The following is a 20,262-nucleotide window of genomic DNA, read 5'->3' on the forward strand; positions in this document are numbered from 1 at the left end:
TCCAGGAGGCTCCTAATGGCCCTTAATAAACCTGGCGAAAGCTCTGGCACCCCTTCCATGGCAGCACATTTCTCTAGAGGCTACAGGAATAAAAAATCAAAAACCTCTAGAATGTTAGCAGAGGATGCCAACACTTAAAACATGAGTGGGAGGGAACCCAAGGAGGAGAGAGAGATGCTGAGAGAGTGAGAGAAATAAAGCAAGCAGCAACTGAGAGCCTGGGAAGGCTGAATACCTACTTTGCTATCTAAATAGGGCAACCTGCAGGATATTTTTTCCCACTGAAAAAATAAGTAATGGATCACCTGCACCGATAATGCATCCTCCCCTTTATTTTACAAGAAAGTACATTAAGCATATATGCCCAGAATTGCAGTTGCTTATGAGTCCTGATCAAGAGACAAAAACAGGATGTCAGTTTATGTAGTCATTACAAAGTGTGTTGGAAGAATTGGATCCATACATGTTAGTATTTGGAACAAGAGAATAATCCTGTGAATCACCGAGTCTAACAGCATTGATGTTTCTTCTTGCCTAATGTGGAGAAATTTATGAGTAAAGATCCTGGTGGGAAAGGTCAAAATAAGCATTTCAGGTGCTATGCCCTTTTCACCATCTCTCATCCCTCTAAGTCAAGCAGAATGAAATCCTCTGAGCCCAAAATTATAAGACTAATTAGCAGGATGGATGGGAAGACATTAAGTGAGAAATGTTCCCAAGTTCAGTAAAATCTCATTAATTTAAATCCCATTTGATAAGTTGAACATAAGGTAGAATGAAACTTACAGTATAGTGCCGCTTCGAAGAACATGGACTTAAGAATGACCTGCTGATTAACTTTGTTAAGCCTCAGTCTTCTCACGTGTAAAATGGGGATTATAAGAGTACTTTCCTAATTACCAGGTGTGGTATGATGACTAGATTGAATAGGACCTGCCAGAGAGTTAGCACAATTTCTAGCTAGTGTTTAATAAATTATAACTAGTGTTTAGTAAATTGGAGCTATCATTTTTATTACTAATAACCATTAGACTAACTCCAGTCATAGAACTGTAGAATTTCTGAGCCCTAAGAGACCTTAGCAGTCATATGATGCAGCATCCTATTTTCCAGAAAATAAAAAGGGCCTACATAGGTTCAGTGACCTCCAAGGTCACACAGCCACCTGCCTCATGTCTTCCAAATTCAGGAACTTCTATCATTAATGAGTCACAGAGTGCTAGCACCTTTGGAAGAAAAGAAGTTGTTATTAAAAAGGACTTAATGTCTTTATTAAATCAAAGCGACACTGAGTTCTACTAAGAAGTGCTTAATAAGCAGCTAGTTCAAGATAGTGCAGCACTTAAAAGAAACAATGCTGCTTTAAAACAGAAAACATGAAAGACAGAAAAACAAAATATAATGCAAACTTGCAAATTCATCTTCCCTCCCCCTGGACCTACAGAGTAATATTTGTCTATTATTCATGTTTTCTGATTTGTAAAAGTAACTTAATATTTTTTAAAGGCCACTTTTATAGAAGGTAAGGGTAGAAGGGAAAAGAAAGACAAAAGAAGAGAATGGAGAGAAGGAAGAAGGTAGGAATCCACAAATGAAGGCTCTTAAAGAATTTGGCCTTGTAGCAGATACAGAAAGCTGAAGACCTGGGGTGTTATGGATAGCACCAGACTGACGTGGCCATGCTTTGGTTGTACTCTTACTCAACACTCCTACTCCAAGTCAAAGTAATGCAGATAAGGCCAAAAATTAAGAATTATTTGTCTTCGCTCTTCAACTACAATGCTCTTTTCTTGACAGACTTAAGGTGTCTGTTGGTTTTGAATTGTTAACTAACACTCTGTTTAATGGAAGTGCATAAATCAATGTCATTTTCTTGTGTTTTTCCATACTTCGGCTCTAATGTATGCATTCGGTGCATGTACCACAGGCAAAGGGTCTTTAGATTTTAATTGAAAGGTAAATTTGTGTTAGTTTTTACATAAGCCAAGAGGGAAAAAAAAGCAGGTCCTTTGTTCTCAATTTTTTTAAATGAAGAATCTAAAACAAATGAAGATCTTTAAAATATTGATTTATCTTTAATTATTAAGGATACATAAGAGTTGCATGTATTTGTGAGGTACACATGAAATACTGATACAAACATACAATATGTCATGATCAAATTGGAGTAATTGTGATGTCTATCGCCGCAAGCATTGATCATTTCTTTGTGTTAGAAACATTCCAATTCTACCCTTTTAGGTATTTGGAAAAGCCACTTGTGTTGTTCTGAAGGTGGGATTAGGGCTTAATGTTTTTAAAATTCATTTTTTAGTATATCCACCTTACCCTTCAGAAAAAAACACACACAAACCATAAACCAGTATTACATTAATGGCTTTATTCCTGTCCCGATATCCACACATTGACATTTAGGCCCCAGGTTCACTGGGCTTTGGTCTGCACACCAGCTGCCAGTCTCTGACAAGCTGTGCCAGTATCCGCCCTACCATCAGGGCTGCTTGTGGCCCAGGAGAAGGAAACAAATGCAGCTAATGAGCCAGAAAAATAACATACTTGTAAGAATCAGCACAGGGATTAGATGCTTCCTATTCTTAGGAAAAGGAAAAAGAACTTAAAAAAAAAAGCCGCCCCATCCCCACCCCACAATGCCCTGCAAAATATTCACACCACAGCTAGTAGTATTCTGAGTTTCTCTCTATCTTGAAAAAAATAAATAAAAAGTCCAGCTGTCATAGAGCCAGGCACTGGAGAAATAGCACAGCAACTCTTTAACCACATAATAGAAACTGCAGTCAAGGTTATCCTGAGGTGAAATTTCTTTATTAGGGAGCCATGGGTGGAGAGGCGAGAAACATCATGTGCAGAGGAGAGAGTAACCTTATCCTGGCAGCCACCAGCCATATGGCTGCTGCCACAGATGACTTAGTCTTGTGGACCTTCTTTTTTTTTTTAAGCAAAAAAATCAGAGTAATTGTGATGTCTATCGCCGCAAGCATTTATGATTTCTTTGTGTTAGAAACATTCCAATTCTACCCTTTTAGTTATTTTGAAAAGCCACTGGTGTTGTTTTGAAGGTGGGATTGATGAAATGGGTAGTGTAAATCCAATATTGTTTGTTAAAAAAGGTGTATCCAAAAAGGCTGACAGCACAGCTGAGTTCCTGATGGACTGGCTTAAGAGCAAAATAGAGGCAGGCTAAATGTAAGTTCAAAACCCAGCCTGATCTCTTGGCAACTTTGTGACAAATAGAGTAACACTCCCGACCAGAGCAACCCATACATGGTTATTGCAGTAAACCTCATTTGTTTTGCTTCTCCAGTATATTTGTATCCTAGTGCTGCCAGAACAAATTATAAGTTGGTAGCTTAAAACCACACAAAAAAAATGTATTATCTCACAGTTTTGGAGACAGACATCTTAAAAAAAAAAAAAATGAAGGCATCAGCAGGGCTGAGTTAGTTCTTCTGGAGTCTCTGAAGGAGGATCTGTTCCATGCCTCTCTTCTAGCTTCTGGTGGTTGCCAGCAACCCTTTACATTCTGTAGCATGTAGATGCATCACTTCAATCTGTGCTTCCTTCATCACGTGGTCTCATGTGTCTTCTCCCCTTCTAAGGACAACGATCATTGGATTCAGGGCCCACCCTAAATCTCATCTGATCCTAAAGTCCTTAGCTTAATTGCAGCTTCAGGGACCCCTTTTATAAATAAAGCCATATTCATAGGTTTGAATGGACACATCTTTTGGGGCACAACCATCCAAAACAACGAACCCACTATCCATTCTCCTGCCTACTGGTAATAACACCTCACTTTTGCTTTAGGAAATCTATTCCACATGGAATCCAAGGGTAATGCTATAGTGCAGACCAAGCTGATTGTTAGCCCATCCAAATAGCCTCATTGGTGGGGTCAGTCAGCAGTTCCAGCTTTCAATTACAGTAAGTCTTAGTTATTTTCTGAAAGTACTGGGGATAAAATATTTTTTTTCTCCTGGAGTTGCTAAGCCTGGAGTTGTTAGGAAATTCAGGAAAATCATGTATGAGGAGGTACAATTCTTGCAGAGAAGACTAAGGGAATGGGGAAAGACCAGAGACATCCTGGGTCCACCTGTGCCAGAAAGTACCCTGAGATTTCAGTTACGTGTTCCACTTAAGGCCTCCTTTAGCTTCACCTAGTTGGGTTGAGTACCTTTCATGTGCAAGTAATTTTTTTAAAAAGTAACTAGTGCATTTTTATTCACTTTACAAATATTTGGCTGCCAATAGTGCACCACACATGGTGTTAGTCAGTGGGGATAAAAATGACAAAGACATAATTCCTGCCTTCAAAGAAGTTATAATCTTATAAGGGACTGTTGACATCTAATGAGATTCAGTGGCAGCTAGAAAGAAAGCTTAGAGTCCATCCAGTATTGAATCCTAACTTTTCACAGAAGCATGGAATATAAGAGTAAGATTATAAGTCAGTGGAATCTGAGAGCTTGCTCATTAATTTGCAAACATTTGAAACTGTGTCATCACTCCCAATGCTACAGGGAAAGACAAAGGTGTGGAAGTGAAGGGTAGACAGGGAAGATGGATGGCAGATTGTCTGGCTCTCTACAGCTAGGAGGGAGCCTGACTTCTCCCCCAGGGTATTTTTAGCTTCCTATTCTTAGAGATGATTATAGCATTCTGGTCTTCTCAGTACTTCCATATGAGGAAAAACCAGAGACAAAAGGAAAAATCAGAGCAAAGGGCACCAGGAAGGAACTGTGTATATGGAGAGAAAATCTTGTGACAGCTTCTCCACTGGGCAATCTTCCAGGCAAATTCAGTGGTGAGCTGGTTAAATGTCTATTAGTATATAATGGTTTGGGGTTGTAATTGTGTAGCATATTTAAAACATCTATTTTCAATTAGACAGTAAACTCGTTGACGATAGAAACTCTAGAGGACAGGGGTCCAAAGTGGCTCCTGCCGGAGGTCATGGCGCTTGCGAAGGCGAGGTCATCAGTTCAAGGCTAACCTGAGCAACCTCATAAGCTCAAACTGATTGGCAAAAAAAAAAAAAAAAAAAAAACTCTAGAGGACATTCTTTCTTTTGGCACTCAATGTCTACTAAATCTCCTGTTTAGATAAGGGAATCCTGTACTGTACCAAACTCGACCTGAGTCCCTCCATAGGGGCTAAAAGGCCAGATGGACTGCTTCTCAGCCGTCTTCTGGCTAGGGTGTAGGGCTGAGACCCAGGCTCTGCCAAGCAGCCCCATCAGCACCAAAAGTTAAACTAAACATTAGTGATGGGAAAAAGTGGGGCCATTCCAAAGACAGTGACAAAAGTAGTCACTGTGTTTATAGGGGTAGTATGCAACATTGCCATTTTCAAACGTACCAGTTGAGGCATCTGGTGCCCAGTGACAGTAACATTTTAACCAATCTTAGATGATGCTTCTGGCTACAGCCTCTGTACCTGCTTCTTCCACCTTCCTGAAGATTCATGTATTCTTACTAATTTATTTCCCAATAAAAAGCAGGAGTTTGCTCCTGCTGTTTGCAACTAAGCTAGATGACTAAGAGAAACTAAGTCAGAATTCTAACTCCAACAGAGTTAGTCAATAAATGGTTGTTTATTTGAATGTATTATCCTCTGACACCATACCACCCATGTTAACTTTGTCAGGCAACTACCATTGTTTTTTTCTTTTTTTTCCTTCCCAACAGATTGGAAACAAGGCTTAGAAAAGCTAAATGACTTACAACGTCTGGCAGTGAGTAACAGCAGGGCTGGGTTAGTTCCTTCTGAAGTCTCTGAAGGAGGATCTGGCAGTGAGTAACCTCTTTCCCTATTGTACCAGGGACCACACACACTGCTGCTTATGAATGCAACACGTAAAAATAATCAGGGCATCTCTTATTTCTGACCAGATTATCACATTGAAAGTCATAAAATAAGGTTGGACTAGTGAGTACGGCTCTCAGTGAGTAGTTGGACTAGTGAATACGGCTGGCAGTGAGTAACCCCTTTCCCTACTGTACCAGGGATCACACACACTGCTGCTTATGAATCCTACATGTAAAAATAATCAGGGCATCTCTTATTTCTGACCCAGATTATCACATTGAAACTTATAAAATAAGGTTGGACTAGCCCTGTATTCCTGCTGGCACCTTTGAAAGCCATGCTCACTGCTGTCTTCAGACATAGCCTACACTGCCTGGCTTACAACGGTCCCTTACCCTTCTCTTAGCCCCGCCCCCCTTCACTCAGGCATGTTACCTACTGGCTGCAGAACTGTACCATTATCCCTCCAGGGAACGCAGAAAGCAAGGAAAACAGGCACTTACATTTTATTGCTTCAGTGCTAGAAACATATTCTGGATCTGAAGTGCAAAAGCCCAAACTGTCACACAAAACAGCAACATAAGAAGTCAATATTCTGGCCAATGGGTCAGAATCCAACAAGAGAGTATAAGTCAGGAGGAGGAAGGGAATCAAAATGTTTTGCCTTTGCTTCATGTTCTACCCCTTATGTGCTAACCTAGAATCTTTGTTAATAACATTTAAATGAGATCACACGGTATATTTTTAATTTTTTTTCAATCAGTTTTGTTTTCTCATTACAGAAGAATTATGCATGGTACAGTTAGCCAAAAAAAGGTCAAGAGAAGAAGAAACAATATACATACCATTCAATTTCTAAACCCAAAGAAAATAATTGTTGGGGAGTATATCTAGCATTGTAGATTCTCTTGACATATTTCAAATGATCAAGTTCTCTACCAAAGTACTTTTGTTATAGTACATTTCACAGCCACTGCTCAACTTCTATAAATCACATATTTAGACAATTTGGAGTATTGAGAGTCACAAGTGGACATATGTAGAGCTGAAGTCCAGGCAGAAGAGTTTCATGGATGCAGAAGAATTCCTGAGAGAGTCAGGTGAGAGAAGAGGAGGGAGAAAGTTTCTCCACCAGTCTCCAGAAAAGACAAAGGTCTACATTCTATTAGTTAGAGATGCAGAGATGAAATGATATGGAATAAGTGCCCCAGAGCTTGGGAATGAAGTAGACACACCCTGCAGAAGTGAAATATGGAGGCAATGAAGCATGGTACAGTTAAAAGGACACTCTTTTGTGTTGGGGGTCTAAATATAGCAGACTAGATGTACATCCACTCCAAAGAGGAGGGTAATTAAGGTGGAAATATTATGTTGGGGGAATGGGGGTGAAAATCAACTCTTTTCAGGAAGTAGGCAAGCAAAGTATATGAATGAAGTAGGACAGGGATGAGGAAAGGGAGATATACTTTGCCGGAATTTTAAACAGACATAAATATTCTTTAAGTATTCTTTGTCACTTTTTGGAAACCTGGCAGCCTTCTTTGTCTTTCATTTTCACAATAGGAAAAACAGGTCAGATGCAATGATAAATGGAAGTTGATAGTGGATGTTGGTATCAAGGAGACAATGAGATGTAGCTGGGGGTTCTAGAAGACTGAAGAATTCATACCCCATCTGAAGGGCAATACCCTGCCTAATAAAAATGGGAAATCAGAAATAAAAGTGTAACATTGTTGAATGTTCCAATTTTCCAAGGTAAGTCAAAAATATAAATGTTTATATGTGTTTTTCTGGCTTTTAAAATTGTTTCCAAGTTTTTCAGTTAAATATATTAACCATATTAAACACATTCCTGTGTTTCCATAGGTCCCATGTGACTGCTGCCTTATACCTTTCCAAATCTCATACCATAGCAAGAGAGTCACTTGAAACCCAGGGTGACAGATATTTGTGCCTTTCCTTCTCCTATATGTTGTATAGGGGTAAAGTATTATTTCTAAAATTGGTCATTAAGGGAAACATGAACAAATTCAAGCATAACCAAAGGAAAAGGAGGTAAACTGAAACAATAGGCATTGGGGAATACTAGGAACAGATATAAATAATATGGCATGAGCTAGTGGTTAAAAAAAGATTGTTGTTTAGAATTATACAATGCTTTCTAGTTTACAAGGTATTTTCACACCTACTGTGTCATTGGAGCCCACAAATAATTCCAAAAGTAGGCTGAAAGGTATAAACACCATCAATGGTGGAGGGGGTCTGGGAAGAAGAAAGGGAGGAAGGAGTTTGAGAGAGATAATGAATGAGTATGTATGGTGGCTCACAGGCTATATGACTTACTAATATCATGAAAGTAAACACTGAGTCATGACTCATGAATTTATAAAATGGGGAAGTTTTTATGTTGACTGTTGTTTATAGAAAACACAAAACACAATAAAATTAGTGTTTTTTCCCTTCTAAAAATACTTCAACAAAAGGATTAAATTCCACAGACTATAATGATTGGAGAAAAGAAAACCATATACTTTTTTTTTTTTTTTTTTTCAAAATTTACTCAGGCTTTGAAGGATCAATGCTGACATCTACATCTATTTCATGGAAAAGAATCATGATTTTTCTCCTTAAGTTTTAACTATAAAAAAAGAAAGATACAGAATAGTAATTAAGGTCAACATGAATAATTATTGTTAACATCAAGAACTATCCACATAAAGAAAATAATATGAAGAGTCTGGGTATTGAGTTCTAGAATCTGCACTGTGTATGGCCTTAGCAGACAATTATCCTTTGAGATTCAGTTGACTCTTTTGAAAAATGAGTATTGTAATACCTCTGTATGAAAAGGGAGATGGACTGTGTATAAACCCCACAAATTTCCAAGTCTTCTATGGATATAAATATAAGGCAAGGTGGGCTAATATGATTCAAACATCCAGAAATACATATAACATATTAAATTCTAACTTATTTTAAAATTTAGAGATCTTATGGCATCTTATCCAATCCCACTCAGCCAACCTTATGCCTATCCTGTCTTACCCTAACCACACCGCACCTGATAGCCCTAGGCACTTTTAGTCCCAGAGCTGGGAGATCCCAAAATAATATTTCCTAGAGTTAAGAATTAGACCAACTTAGTTCAAAATCCAATTTCATAAGCTTAGCTTCTCCATTGCGTAATAACCAGAAAATTGAGATCCTAAGGCCTACTTCAGAGGTTGTTTTACAGGTAGATAAGGAATGCAAAATACCTACTGGAGCCTATCATAAACAAATTACAATAACTATAGCTTGTTATTGTTGGCTTTAATAGTGTTTTATCCTGTTTTAGGAAACTACTAGAAATTTCTCCCTGATGACAGAGAGATCAGTTAACTCTTGACATCCAGTGCTACATTAACATTATCCAGCATCGAGTATGTGTGTCCTGTAATCATCATCACTATGTCACAAGCTTCTTGAGGGTAAGACTCTCATTCAGTACTTATTGAGTATCTTCTCTATGCTAGACATGTTTCTCAGACCTGGGACTCTCAGCAAGCCTGACTCCCTCTGCTCTCACGGAGCTTATGTTCTGAGGAGAGGCAGTCTATCGACAGGTAAACAAATTAAAAAGCAGCTCTTGGGAGATGGTATACATGAAATAACCAGAAGATGTAACAGAGCTACAACGTGACAGGAAAGAGGGGAGCTACATTAGAAAGCAAGGAAGGGCCTGTGAGTCCATGAAGGCGGACATGGAAGGAGGAGCAACCAGACACAGATCTGAGTGTGGAAAGCAGCATGAGCAAAGGAGGGGCAAGTTCAAATACTGAAGGAGGGACCCAGGGTGTGTCCTTGAGGAACAGTAGAAAGAGCTGGGGAGTTGAGAGAGGAGAAAGAATTACACAAAATAGAGGTAAGCAGGATCCATGTCTCACAGGGCTTTAAGCAGAGAAGGGTTCCAAGCATATGACTCTATTTCCTCAAGTCATACACCATTTCCTGGTGGCTGAATGGTAAGAATAATTTTCTGGTTTTTTTTTTTCTCTTTGTTTGCAATATGATTTCATATCTCGGTCACTCTTGCCTTTGCCCCTTGCAAGAAAATACTGGGTATCACTCCCACATCCTCACCTGAAGAAGAGAGATGCCTTCACCCAGTCACCTAAAGAGGAGAGATGCCAGGTGAGAAACCCTTGACCCATTTCAAAGTTCTCCCCTTCCAGCTACCAGTGGTGCACTCTGTGTAACAGACCAATGAGGATTTCTTCAGCCTGTCTTCTACTTCTCTCTGGCATTTGAGAAGTTGGCTCCACTGCCTGAGGGAGACGTTTTAGGACAGGTTTCCATAGAAACTTAAACTTTCTCTCCAGCTGCTCATGTAGTTTATCCCTTTATTTTTAAATGTACATTATTATTATTGTTTTCAATCAGCTTTTTGGCTTTTGCTTTCTTGGGTTCAAATAATATCAAATCTCTAGGAACACAAGCTCTCTCATTCTCCATTCAACAGTCTCTCCTAATTATGCTTTCATGGCTGACAGAGAGAGTTATAGAAGCTTTCCTGCCATAATTAATCATTTCTCAGATTAATATTCACTCTCTCCTTCAGAGACCCTTAAGTGGTTAGCCCTCAATCACCAGGGTACCCTCAAGAGCACCGATGAAGTCTTATGCAGCCATTGTCCAGCCTCCTTCCACATCCTCTTTCCATGACACCAGTCTCTTCCCAAAGATCACCACATTTCAGATCTAAAACCCACTACACCTTCTTTCTTATTCACACAGGCTTAAAGTATCTCCCACTTTGGGCATTTAAGTGCCATTTCTTTGAGCTGCCTCTATCATACTCATTCTTAATTTATGTAAAGTAGCACTTCCCAAGTTAAACATTTCCTGAGGCTGGATTCACCTGTTATGACTTCCTCATAGCACTTCTCATAATTATAATAAAATGATTATTTTGATGATTACATATGTGGTATCTATCTTTGTTAAAATGCAAACTCCTTAAGGAATTATGTCTTTTGTATCTTCTGTAACATTTAACAGTGTTTTCCAAAAAAACATAAAAATATTAATTCTCAAAGCCATCTGAAGTTCAAAGGAAGAGAAATTGAGTAGCTAACTTCTACTTTGTGCATTTATGGAGTAAAATTTATTTTTTCAGTAAGTATATATCATATATCATGAAACAACTGGAAAAAATCAAGCTATTGTAGTTTCAATGAAGCTATCTTCAATATGGTATGGATCAGAGCATAAGCCTACTCTAGAGCTACACACAGTAGTTTGAAGTAGGAATAATGCACCTCTTCACCTGTTCTGTACACAGCTGAGCAACAGGTGAGCAGGACTCTCAGCAGAATTCTCACTCTGTGTAGAAGTCAAGAAAGAATGGAGGGGAAGGTAGGAGTAAGAAAAAGAGGGGGAAGAGAAAGGAAGTGGGATACAAAGAATACTAAGAACATGAGGGAAAAACAAAGACACCACACACAAAGATGTGGGAAACAGAATAAAAGAGACCCACATAGAGACCCCAAGTCCATCTTGGGGTGGGAAGAAGGAAAGGCAATACAAATGGGCTGGGAGTAGAGGCCTGGAGAAGAGATCCAAACTGCCTTTCAGGCGCCTCAGAACCCTTGACACCTTATAATTCTGTTAAGGAGATGAATCATCCTATGCTAGATAAAACCAGGAGGCTGATGTGTGAGATTTCTTTAAGTCTGCAGGTCAAACCTAACCATACACTTACGATTACCAATTCTGTTGCATATGCTGGGTTCCTTAGAAACATTGCTGTAATAAGTCCTTATAATAACCTGTTTTACCAGTGGGGAAGCTCAGGCTCAGAAAGTTTAAGGTACTTGATGAAAGTCACCCAGCTGACATGTGGCAAATTTTCAGCCTATATGACTCCAAAACTGAGCTCTGTTCATTATACTACCCTGGCTAAAAAAAAATGAAAAAGAAAAAAAGAAAAGAAGGTGAGGGGATGGGAATCCTCATCCTACAACACATTTCTGCCTGCTTTTCAGCTACGTGGGTTGTTCTCATACTGGTCAGTGACACATACTTGTCCCAGGCACTTCAAAAGTAGGACCATCTGCCTTTATGGAAGGTTCCACCCTCTACTTTTTGCCTGGCTTCAAGAGACTTGGGTCTTCAGAAAAGCCTTTCTAGATCTCATGTTGTAATTCAGAACCACACTTTCCTTTTTTCCATTGTACCTTACATTCTGATTTCATATCACAACATCACAATAACCTCTGCATATTTATTCATTTGATGATTTGGCTAATGCCCACCTGGCCCACTATATAACAGACTTCAGGAGGACAGGGACTATGTCTCTTATTCACTTTGGTATCCCAACCCCACAGAACAGTGTCTAAGACACAGTGGTTATAAAAACTATTTTTTTTGTTAACCATTAAAATGAACTTCATTCAAAAATGCTGCAGAGGAAATGTCCAAACTGAGTGAGGCAATGAGATGGCCAGTGAGGGAATTTCATTTACAGCCATTGCCAGTGCTAAAAGGTTTGCTTGTAATTTGACTTCCCACAAGAAGCAACTTAAACTATTCATAAATAGTGAACATCCTTTGGACAAAAGTAGAAACCGTCACCCATTCCCCCAGGTACACACACAATGCTGCCTGCACCAGCTTGTTTTTAATCTACCTCATGCGTCTCTTATGTCTTGTTCTTACAAGTTTGTTTTACAACCATTCCTTCTTTGTTCCAGACACCCATCAGAAAGCCAATGCCATAGAGAACCAGGTCCTCAACTATCATTAGGAAAATGAAAAACATGATGAATCACCAACAGTATTAGCATGAAAACAGTCTGAGCCAGGCTGGGCTCAAAGCTGCACAGAGTCATTAAGGCATTTCCACACAAACGATTTTGATATCACCATAAAAAGCTGCACAGAGTCATTAAGGCATTTCCACACAAACGATTTTGATATCACCATTCTAGGATTTTGAATTCATGTGATGCCGAAGTCAGAAACCTGAACTTCAGAAAAACAAAAAATCTGTTATTATGCAAATAGTTTTAGACGCTAAAAAAAAAGGAAATGGAAAGATAAGCAAACACAGACTGCATAATGCCACCTGGCTTCTAAAATAGTACCCTCTCAAAGTTTTAATAGGTGTCAGCTCATCTGAAACAAAGGTCTCTAATCACATAGAAAGTGTTTTACTCAAATGATTTCATTTTCTATTTTGGTAACTCTTCCAATAGTGTGATTGTGCTTTCAAAGAAAAGAATAACAGGAGACCCTGAATGTTTTCCTTGTATTGGGAGTAATTTCCATCTCTTCTGCCAAATAACAAATGGGCAATCATGCTGCATGCTTATTCAACCAGCACTCGTTATATATGCCAGGCACAGTGCTTGGCACTGGGGATCAAGTATGGAGCAGATACAGAAAGGACCCATCTTCCTGGAATCTGCGGTCTTTCACAGACACATGTACAGCTTATCTATTCCAAAGATGTTTGTCTTCCTATTAAAATGGATGCATTATGACACTTTATGTTTTAGAATGTTTTTTTACATATACCACTTTGTCATCCTCTTGAGAATTCTGTAATAGTGGTATGAATGTTAATATTTTCTCTTTTCTTGAAATGGAGAAAGCAAGGCTCAGAGTCCAAAAGTACTAGTGACAAATCACAAAAGGCATGTTCTTTCAACCACACTAAGAGCAACAAAACACAGCAAATGTCTAATATGCATGTATAAAGGCTAAGCCTTTATATCCATTCTCAGTTCATTCTTACAACAAACCTGTAATTCCCTACATAAAAAGTCATGCAACTGAGACTCAGAGGTTGAGTAACTTATAAGTCAATCATTCAACTAAAAAGGAAGATCTGAACCCAAGCAATGTGATTCGAGAGCTGGCATTCAACCACAGCAATGTATTGTTAAGATAATACAAATTGGTCATATTCCTTATTTGATCAATAGTTGGAATAGCTATCATTACAATCCATTTGAAAATAGAGAAACTGAGACCTATGGAGGTTAAGGGCCACATTCAAGGTAATACCGTCTAGGATGTAGGTAAAATAACATCTAAATCCCCAAGATGTGAAATGCAACTTGCTTTTCCACTTGACCAAGGGTTCTTATCTCCTCAGAATGCAAGAGAAGATATTTTGAGAGTCCATCCAGTCTAAACTGCTGCTGTAAGGTCAAGTGAGAGATTTTCTTATACTGGACCTGGACTTGGTCAACAAGCTCAGGTGTAAGCAAGAGTTGATCTGAATCATTCAGAATGAGAAGGCTCCAGGCTAGGGAATAGCTCATCAGTCCGGGAGTCCCTATTCTAAGTTAACTTTGGCTAATATGTCAAAGTTTAAAGACTATCTAGGGACAGATCACTTCCTTCCTTTCAAATAATGATGTTAGGAAAGCCATTTCCATTGGAAAGAGGGTAAGAGAATGGGGAGTACATTGGTATATAATACAGCATTCAGGAAAAGAGAACAGGGAGATAGCTGGAGGGCAAGATAAAGTCCAGGTCACCCATTCAACAACAACAAATATATATAACAACAACTGTCTATCTCTCTCTATATCTATATTTATATCTATATCTGTATATATTTAGTACTTTCTATATTACCAATGTTATATTTAATCCTGGAGAAAAAGATGAATATGACATAGTTCTTGGCCCTAACAATCTAGTAGATATGGAATTAGGGGGCTCAGAGAGTATAATATTTTTCTTCAGATACCAGAAAGCCACAAAAGGTTTTCAAGAAGATGATGATGTGACCCTAGCTGTTCCTTCTACATATTCAGACACCAAGTTGAGAAGGACTTCAACGGTGAAAGTGCCCTCCCCTGGACCACAGATTTCCATGCAAAAATGCCCTCTTTGGCTGTACTAGCCTAGCCGCCTCTGACTATGGAGCACTTGACATGCATCTAGGAAAGCTGGCTGTCCTAAAAATAAAAAGAACATGCTGGACTTTGAAGATTTAGTATTGGCAAAAAAGCAAAATTCCATTAAAAATATTTTATATTGATTATACATAGTTGTGATAATATTTTAAATATATTGGATTTAATCTGTTAACTTAGTAATTTTACCCATTTCTTTTTACTTGTTAATGTGGCTACTAGAACACTTACAATAACGTATGTGGCTTGCATTGTTTTTCTTTTAGACAGTGCTATTGCATAGAGTTCCTGGGAAATGCCCACCCAGGTTTTCTGGATCATCTCTCCCAAGTGCACACTCACTGGCTCTTGAGGAATTCCATTCTGTTGCTCCATTGGTCTGTCTGCAGATCTTTTTGGTGAGCTACAATCTTTCTGTAGATTTTACCCATTGGAAATCATACCCTAGAATATCCTTCTAATAGTGACATTCAACTATATTCCCACCCCATCTGTCCAACATCTTCCAGTCTTGTCTCAAGTAAACATCTTCAGTTGGTTTTATTACTCCTTGCACAGTTGTTTTCCAGGCTTTCAGTGATTTTTATCATTCTTATCTCATACACTCTAAATTATCAGTACTTGCTTGAAAATAAACAAAAAAGCTTCTTTAACTGTCTGGTTGCAGGTAGCAGGGTATGCTAGAAACACCTCTAGATTAGAGATCACAGGTAGGTTTGCTTTCCATCTGCTGTGGTTTAGATATGGTTTGTTTCACCCCAGCAAAACTCGTGTTGAAATTTGATCCTCAGTGAGACAGTACTGGGAGCTCTGGTCTAGTGATAGGTGTTAGAATCATGTGGGAAGATCCTTCTCGAACAGATTAATGCCCTCCCACTGAGGTCCCTGTGTTCTCACAGGACTGATTTAGTTCCTGAGAGACTGGTTGTTAGAGTATGGCTTCCTTGGTTTCACTCTTGCTTCCTCTCTTGCCATGTGAGCTCTTTACACATGCCAGCAACTGTCTACCAAGAACTGAAGTAGGCTGAGGCCCTCACCAGATGCAGATGCTCAACCTTGACCTTTCCAGCATCCGCAACTACGAACTAAAACTCTTTCCATATAAATTAGCCAGTCTTGGGTAGTCTTTCACAGCAACACAAAACACAGACTAAGACACCACCTCTCCCATCAGTGTATAACCTTGAGAAAGTAATTTCATCTTACATTTAAAAGCATATTAAAGCCAACTTAAAAGTAAAATAAAGGTGGGGGGTTATATATAGTTCTATGCAGTGAGTCTGGTCTTTAACTGCTCAACATTCATGTCTCCCGCCAATAGAATCCACTCTCAAATCACGTAATTTCTGCTGTTGTGTGAGGAAGAAGAGACAGGTTGACCTTATATCATCAGCTTTAGGGAAGCCTGAACCTGAACCTGGAGAGGCAAAGTCACAGAATTTGGTTTAGAGATGGGCACAGTACTCAGTCAGGTCAAATACATTACATGGAAAGAGCCAGCTTAAGAATAAAGCAACAGAGAAAGCAGAACTAAAATATACTGGGAATGGCGGACAAGACCTAATAACATAATTCACATCATTCGAATGCCTGGTTCCACTGTGCTTAAAGTAATATACTTCTTGGTTTAAAAAAACACATAAAAAACTGAATTAATAAATTCTGTGTATTGCTTAAGCTAGTTCAAGTTTACAATCAAGAGCTCTGACTAATGTATTTTCTATCTCTAAAATATTTCTAGATGCTCTATTTCATTCCAAGTTCCTCCCATCTGTCATGTATGCATCTACTCTTACAAACAAAAAGCAATGTTTTCTAAGTAAAAACAGAATGACAGACATTTTAAGGTGGTAGAAGACGGGGATGGTAGGGCCCCAGTTCTCTTTCCTTTTCTCTGAAGAAGCATATCCGTTAATCATTCTCCCATGTCATGGAAAAACCACATGATCAACACTTAAATTACTCAAATTGTCATTTCACATTAAATGATATTTGTTATATATTTCCTCTGAAATGTGTGGCAAGTAATTAAATAACATTACAGCATGCCTCATCTTATAAAATCAATGTGTGTACAAAAGCCAAATTGACTTCCATTAAAATTCCCAACACACTTTCTCTGTTCTTCTGATTGATGCTCCGTTGGCAGTATCTCCCAACCCTTAAGCCTTCTAGTTCTCTTCTTATGTTTCCATATCTGCCTATCAAGTAGGTTTTAACATAGCATACTAGAACTAAAAAGGCTTTAAAAATGGCTACTACCCTGTTCCCTCAGTGTATAGAGTTCCAGATGATAGGACGTGACTCTTTCAATGTCTCTCAAACTGTAAGTTGGAAACAAAATCTTTTACGAGAGTTTAGTATTCTCGAAATATATCATACAGCATCTGTATTCTAAATGGAGTCCCCTGTTTATAGGTCTCTTTGATTATGCAAATCATCTCCAAATTTAAACTTTTTTAAAAAAACAAGATCAGATTACTCTATTTTAGTTTTCAAAAGCTGGGTTTTTCCTTAATTTGGGTGCATAAGATGTTATTAAATACAAATAACCACTGCTATTTATGTACCCTGTACCTGCCCTATGCTTAATGGGCAATATTGGGCTTAGTCTTCATAAAAATCTCTTTTAGACTGGTTCTGTTAGAATCTGCCTTTTACAGAGAAGGAAGCTGGGGTTGGAAGAGACTTGGTCTAAGTGAGACATCTGATAAATGGCAAGCAGGATTGATTCCATTTCTAGCTCTGACTTTTAACATGAATATTCTATGTCCTCAGAAAGATTAGGCAAGCTTTTTATTAGAACATGTCTGAAAACAGACAAGTCTTTGAGATTCGAAGATCACTTCCTGAATCCTTACTGACCTGCAAAGTTTTTTCAATATATTACCAGATATGCCTATGAGCATTACTTACCATGTCCTCTGATCCTCTATTTAAATACACATAATTATGTATACTTGCACTATGTGTTCAATTATTTATATTAGTTTTTACAGAAAGTTGAAAGAGACAAAACTGTCAAACAAAAGACAGATGGGAAAGGCTATTTCCTTGGGTAGAAGGAGTTTTATTTCCCCTTTGGCTTCTGTCCTCACATATTGTCTCAAATTGTCATTTCACACACTTGCTTGTTTAACTTAGTGTCTCATTTTCAATACTCAGAGTTGTACTTGATTAGCCCTAGATTAACTGTGTAGTAGTCATTAATTGCTGCCTAACAAATCATCATAAACTTAGGGGCTTCAAATACATGTCTTTTAAGCCAGAAATTGACAAGTTTATCTTAAAATACCTATGGAAATTTAAGGAACACAAACAGCCAAAACAATCTTCTAGAAGAACAAAGCTGGAAGACTAGCAATTTTCAGTTTCAAAACTTACTACAAAACTACAATCAAGACAGCATGGTACTTCCATAAAAACAGACATATAAATAAATGGTATAGAACTCATAGTTTAAAAATAAACTCTCAAATTTGCAGTCAGTTGATTTTTTTATATCTATTATTTATTTATTATTATATTTTAAGTTTTAGGTACACGTGCAGATAGTGCAGGATTGTTATAGGTATACACATGCCATGTTGGTTTGCTGCATCTATCCCCCTCATCACCTGTTTTAGGTATTTCTCCTAATGTTATCCCTCCCCAATCCCCCTACCCCCTGCTTTCTCTCCCCTAGTTCTCCTACCTTCTAACAGGCCCTGGTGTGTGATGTTCCCCTCCCTATATCCATGTGTTCTCATTGTTCATCACTCATGAGTGAGAACATGCTGTCTTTGGTTTCCTGTTTTTGTGTTGCTTTGCTAAAATTGATGGTTTCCAGCTTCATCCATGTCCCTGCAAAGGACATGAACTCATCCTTTTTATGGCTGCATAGTATTCCATGATGTCTATGTGTCACATTTACTTTATCCAGTCTATCATTGATGGGCATTTGGTTTAGATCCAAGTCTTTGCTATTGTAAACAGTGCTGCAATGAACATACCTGCGCATGTGTCTTCAAAGAATGTTTTATAATCCTTTGGGTATACACCCAGTAATGGGATTGCTGAGTCAAATGGTATTTATATTTCTAGATCCTTGAGGAATTGCCACACTGTCTTCCAAAATGGTCAAACTAATTTAAGCTCCCACCAATAGTGTAAAAGTGTTCCTATTTCTCCATATTCTCTCCAGCATCTGTGGTCTCCAGATTTGTTAATGATTGCCATTCTAACTGGTTTGAGATGGTATCTCAATGTGGTTTTGATTTGCATTTCTCTAATGATCAGTGATGATTAGCTTTTCTTCATATGTTTCTTGACTGCATAAATGTCTTTTGAAAAGTGTTTGTTCATATCTTTCAGCCATTTTTGATGTGGTTGTTTTCTTCTTGTACATTTGTTTAAGATCATTGTAGCTTCTGGATATTAACCCATTGTCAGATGGGTAGATTGCAAAAATTTTTTCCCATTCTGTTGGTTGCTGGTTCACTCTACTGATTGTTTCTTTTGCTGTGCAGAAGCTATTAAATTTAATTAGATCCCATTTTTCAATTTGGGCTTTTGTTGCCACTGCTTTTGGTGTTTTATTCATGAAGTTCTTACCTATGCCTATGTCCTGAATGGTATTGCCTAGGTTTTCTTCTAGGGTTTTTATGGTGTTAGGTCTTATGTTTAAATCTTTAGTACATCTGGAGCTATTTTTTGTGTAAGGTATAAGGAAGGGGTCTGGTTTCAGCTTTCTGTACATAGCTAGCCAGTTTCCCCAACACCATTTATTAAATAGAGAGTTCTTTCCCCATTGCTTGTTTTCATCAGATTTGTCAAAGATCAGATGGTTGTAGATATGTGGCATTACTTCTGAGGCCTCTGTTCTGTTCCATTGGTCTATATCTCTGTTTTGTACCAGTACCATGCTGTTTTGATTACTGTAGACTTGTAGTATATCCATGATGAACATTGATGCAAAAATCTTCAATAAAATACTGGTATACCAAATCCAACAGCACATCAAAAAGCTTATCCATCACAATCAAGTCAGCTTCATCCCTAGGATGCAAGGCTGGTTCAACATATGCAAATCTATAAATGTAATCCATCACATAAACAACCAAAGATGAAAACCACATGATTATCTCAATAGATGCAGAGAAGGCCTTCAATAAAATTCAACAGTGCTTTATGCTAAAAACTCTCAATAAACTAGGTAATCAATGGAATCTATCTCAAAATAATAAAAGCTATTTATGACAAACCCACAGCCAATATCACACTGAATGGGCAAAAACTGGAATCATTCCCTTTGAAAACTGGCACAAGACAGGGGTGACTTCTCTCACCACTTCTAATCAATATAGTATTGGGAGTTCTGGCCAGAGCAACCAGGCAAAGAAAAGAAATAAAGGGTATTCAATCAGAAAAAGAGGAAGTTGAATTGTCTATATTTGCAGAGGACATGAATGTATATTTAGAAGACCCCATCATCTCAGCCCAAAAGCTCCTTAAGCTGATAGGCAACTTCAGCAAAGTC

Source organism: Callithrix jacchus, chromosome 2 (genome assembly GCF_049354715.1).
Source record: "Callithrix jacchus isolate 240 chromosome 2, calJac240_pri, whole genome shotgun sequence".
Classification (NCBI taxonomy): Eukaryota; Metazoa; Chordata; class Mammalia; order Primates; family Cebidae; genus Callithrix; species Callithrix jacchus.